Source organism: Numida meleagris, chromosome 1 (assembly GCF_002078875.1).
Source record: "Numida meleagris isolate 19003 breed g44 Domestic line chromosome 1, NumMel1.0, whole genome shotgun sequence".
Classification (NCBI taxonomy): Eukaryota; Metazoa; Chordata; class Aves; order Galliformes; family Numididae; genus Numida; species Numida meleagris.
The window spans coordinates 89,291,265-89,295,816 of record NC_034409.1 but is presented as its reverse complement, the minus strand read 5'-3'; positions in this window follow the sequence as shown (position 1 = coordinate 89,295,816).

The following is a 4,552-nucleotide window of genomic DNA, read 5'->3' as shown; positions in this document are numbered from 1 at the left end:
ACAGCAGTGTGCTCCTGCAGCTTGGAAAGCAAATGGTATCCTGGGCTCCATCAGAAGAGGGGTGGCAGCAGGGAGAGGGAGGTGATTGTCCCTCTCTACTCTGCCCTTGTGAGGCCCCATCTGGAGTACTGCGTCCAGGTCTGGGACCCCCAGTACAAGAAAGACAGGGAGCTGTTAGAGAGGGTCCAGAGGAGGCTGCAAAGATGATCAGAGTGCTGGAGCACCTCCCCACAAAGACAGGCTGAGGGAGCTGGACTTGTTCAGCCTGGAGAAGAGAAGGCTGCAGGGTGACCTCATTGCAGCCTTCCAGTACCTGAAGGGAGCCTACAAACAGGAGGGGAGTCAACTCTTTACAAGGGTAGATAATGACAAGACAAGGGGAAATGGTTATAAGTTGAAGGAGGGAAGATTTATGTTGGATATCAGGGAGAAGTTCTTTACTACAAGAGTGGTGAGGTGCTGGAACAGGCTGCCCAGAGAGGTTGTTCAAGGCCAGGTTGGATGGGGCCCTGTGCAGCCTAACCTAGTATTAGATGTGGAGGCTGGCAGCCATGCCTGTGGCAGGGGAGTTGGAGCTTGATGATCCTTGAGGTCCCTTCCATCCCAAGCCATTCTATGATTCTACGATCAGCTGGGCTTACCAAAAATGTAATGTATGTATATATGAAAAGCCACAACAGCACAAACAAAAGGAAATAAAAGTTATGGAGATTATTCTTTGAGTGATATTGCAATGCAAAGAACAAAGCAATTATTTGGCAAAGTCAACAGGGGTTCATGAAAGGAAAGTCCTGCCTTAATAATTTGATGTCATTCTATGACAAGGTGACCCACTTTCTGGATTTTAGTAAGGCCTTTGATAATGTCCCACATGGCATCCTTCTGGACAAACTGTCCAACTGTGAGGCAAACAGATGCATGTTACTCTGGGTGACGAACTAGCTCAACAGTAGAGCTCAAAGGGTTGTAGTGAACTGAACTACATCTGGCTGGTGGATGGTCACTGGCAGGGTACCCCAGGGCTCAGTTCTAGGGCCAGTCCTGTTTCTTATTTTTATCAATGATCTGGATGAAGGAGTGGAGTGCATCCTTAGCAAGTTTGCTGATGACACTAAGCTGGGAGGTGCTGTTGATTCTATGGAGGTATGAGAGGGAACCAGATAGACTGGAGTTTGGGACAATCATAGATGGTGTGAAGTTCAGTGAAGGAAAATGCCAGATTCTGCACCTGGGATGGAAAATGTCAGATGTAGGCACAGACTGGGAGATGAGTGGTGGGAGAGCAACTCAACAGAAAGGGATCTTGGGGGTGCTGATCAACAGTAAGCTCAACAAGAGCCAGCAGTGTGCTCTGGAAGACAAGTGGCAAACTGCATTTCAGGGTGCATTAAACAATGCATAGCCAGCCAGTCAAAAGAGGTGATTCTATTCCTGTACTTAGCGTTGGTGCAACACTGACTTGAGTACTGGGTATGGAAAGCATGTTCAGTGAGGAGAGGCTGAGGACTTGGGCTTGTTAAGACTGGAGAAAGAATGCTTAGAAGTGACTCCGTTGCTCTCTACAACTTCCAGAGGAGAGAAAGTGGAGAGGAAGCTGCTGGTCTCTTTTCCCTGATACCAATTACAGAGTAAAGCTGTGCCAGTGAGGTTCAGGCTGGACTTTATGAAAAATTTCTTTGCTGTACAGGTGGTCAAACATTGGAGCAGGCTTTCTAGTGAGTCGCTTGATGCCCCATGCATGTTAGCGTTCAAGAGGCATTTGGATAATAGCCTTAATAACATGCTGTAACTTTTGGTTAGCCCTGAAGTGGTCAAGCAGTTGGACTTGATTTTTGTAGGTCCCTTCCACCTGAACTGATTCTATTCTACTCCATTCCGTTCCAAATTCAAAAACAAAATGGATTTTCTAATTAGTTTGTAATCAGTGTGATTCCTACAGAGAAAGTATAAGCATCTCTATGTTTTTCCCTGGCTTCCACTTCCTTAAAACACATTTGACCCCAAGGCCTTGCGTTGGAAATTTAAGTGCTGTTTTGGAGTGCTTCTGTGACCCTGAGATCTGAAAAGCTCCAGTAAGTTTTGAATTAGACTTCTCAAATCTCACTAGGTATGCCATATTCTTAACTGCAAGAAATCCCACAGAGTTGGTGGAGGAATAGTGTCTTGGCTTCAGGCAAGACTCAGTTTAGGAAGAATCTCTAAATGAAACATCGACTCCTCTATCAGGGGAAATGTCAGAGGAATTTGGGCTTTTGGGAGATGTTATTCCTGACCATACTTCACAGCTGGAGGAACTGCGCCAATTCATCTCAGCTAAGTAAGAAAAACTGCTCATGTTTTGATGGATATTTATTTTAACAAATGTTTTCAGGGTGAAACCCCTTCTTTCCAAATACTTCCGAGAGCAGTTTCCGCTTCAACTTAATTCAGACTCCAGAAAAGTCCTCTCCTTTTTGAGAATTACAGTATTTTCAGTATTTGAATAAATATAAGAGCATCTTTCTGTAACTCTTTAACATTGCGGGAGGTATAAAATGAGATAGAAGAAGAAATTTAATTAATTTCTGTCTAGGTACTGGATGAAGGCAAGTGAATAGCCACAATGTGTATTGACTTTAACTGTGAGCTTATTTATGAGATGAAGCAAGATCAGGGAAATTGGTTTCCCCTCCTCAAACCGTTCTAACAACCAGCTAACAATTTCTGCCTGGTCTTTCATCCATGAGATGCTAGCCCAGGAGTTTCAGCAGCAAGAACATGATGACAGCCCAGCCACAGTGATAAGGAGCTTGATGGCAGCTAATTTCTACTTCTTTGCCTGTGCAGATGTCTCTACTGGAGCTGTCAGATTGCTCCTGGTAACCACCTTTGCTGACAGCTCACGAAGCTCTGTGTTTCAGAATCTGCAGTATCAAAGTACCTTCAGGCTGTCAGTCTGTAAGCTGCCAGAAGATCTACAGATGAGTGGACTGCAAGCTTCATAGGCCCATACGCAATGGCACAGAGGAAATAACGTGCTGCAGGCAGCACTATGCTTAGCTCTGCCTGTCTGCTTCAATTTTAGCTCTTTAATATCCTGAGGCTGCAAATGATGGTGAAATGATGGAGGCTGTGCTGTGATTTAAAGATTCTGCCTTATACTACATGTGTTTTTGAACCGAGACCATCAATTTTTTTGTATCCATCCTTAGGATCTTTATCTGCTACTCCTTGACTAAAGTCTTTAGACATTTTCCTTTATTAAAAAAGTGATTTTCATTGAGAAAAAAAAAACTATATTCAAGGGGTTGCGAGGACATGAGGAAAATTACGTGCTGTATTCTAATCCAATGAATGTTGAGAGCTGCTGCATTTTACCTCTAAAATTTGCTACTAAATAAAAAAAAAAAAAAAGGAACTAAGTTAGACTTGCCATGTTTAATTATACTGGGCATACATGCAGATAGATGTTTAGATGAGGAGTGTTTGCATTTGTGTTTATCTTATCATGTGCTGTTCTATCAACTGAGCTTTTTAAAATGGAAAGTGGAGTTTTACATTCATTGTGAAAGGGAAGCCAGTGGCCAAAACCTCCAATACTTTTCAAGCATTTTAAAGTCTCTTCCCCACTAAAAATGGTAAAATGGATTTTTGATGATTCCTTGTTTTTCCTCTGGGATTTTTACATGAACAGTTTCTCCATCTTCATTTAAAACACCAAATATATATATATATATATATATATATATATATATAATGTTTTGACACTCAATGAGCAGCATGGAGATGATTCATGAGCTTTTACTTCACTGTGACTATTGCTGCTTCCTGACCTACACTTTCCATTTGAATTTGAATTGTTGGCTGTAGGAAGGTGAGATTCGCCCCTTTGTTTTGTGTAAGATTTTAGAAGGATGTTCGTATAACGAAAACACATTATTTTCAATGATGACAATGCAAATGATAACACTCATGTAATTCTCTTATATATTTGAGAGTGTGTATTAGTACACTTGCTAAGACTTACAGCCTTTAATTGACCAGCTGTGTTCTGAGCAAGAAAAGATAAACATGAAAGTTTTTATAAAAACACATGGAAATATGCATCTCTATAAGAAAATTTAAGGCAAGGAGGATTTTCAAAGTGTAAACAGAAACGTGAATTGTTGCCAGTGGGTATTAAGCTTCATGATTGCTTTTTACTTCAGTTTGTGTAGCTGCACTTTCAGGCTGATTCTGAATGACTAGGTACAGTCTTTCTAAATCCTACATTTTCCTCCTATAGATATGGCGTGGTATCAGAGCATTATCTACTGTTTAGCAAGGAAAAATATTCAGCAGTAGTTATAGATCTGTCTACCTTGCTCTTGCAGGAGCAGTTACATCAATATTAATACATATTTTTATATAGGTTTCATACAGGTTTCATACAGAATTAAGATCTTGCATGGTCAGGGTGTTGACATGGAAGGGGTGGAAACTACACAACGAGCAGTGGATATTCAATGCTTTCAACTATAAATACAATGAAAAATACAAGTATTTTTGTTCATTTAATGCTGTAGTACAGAAA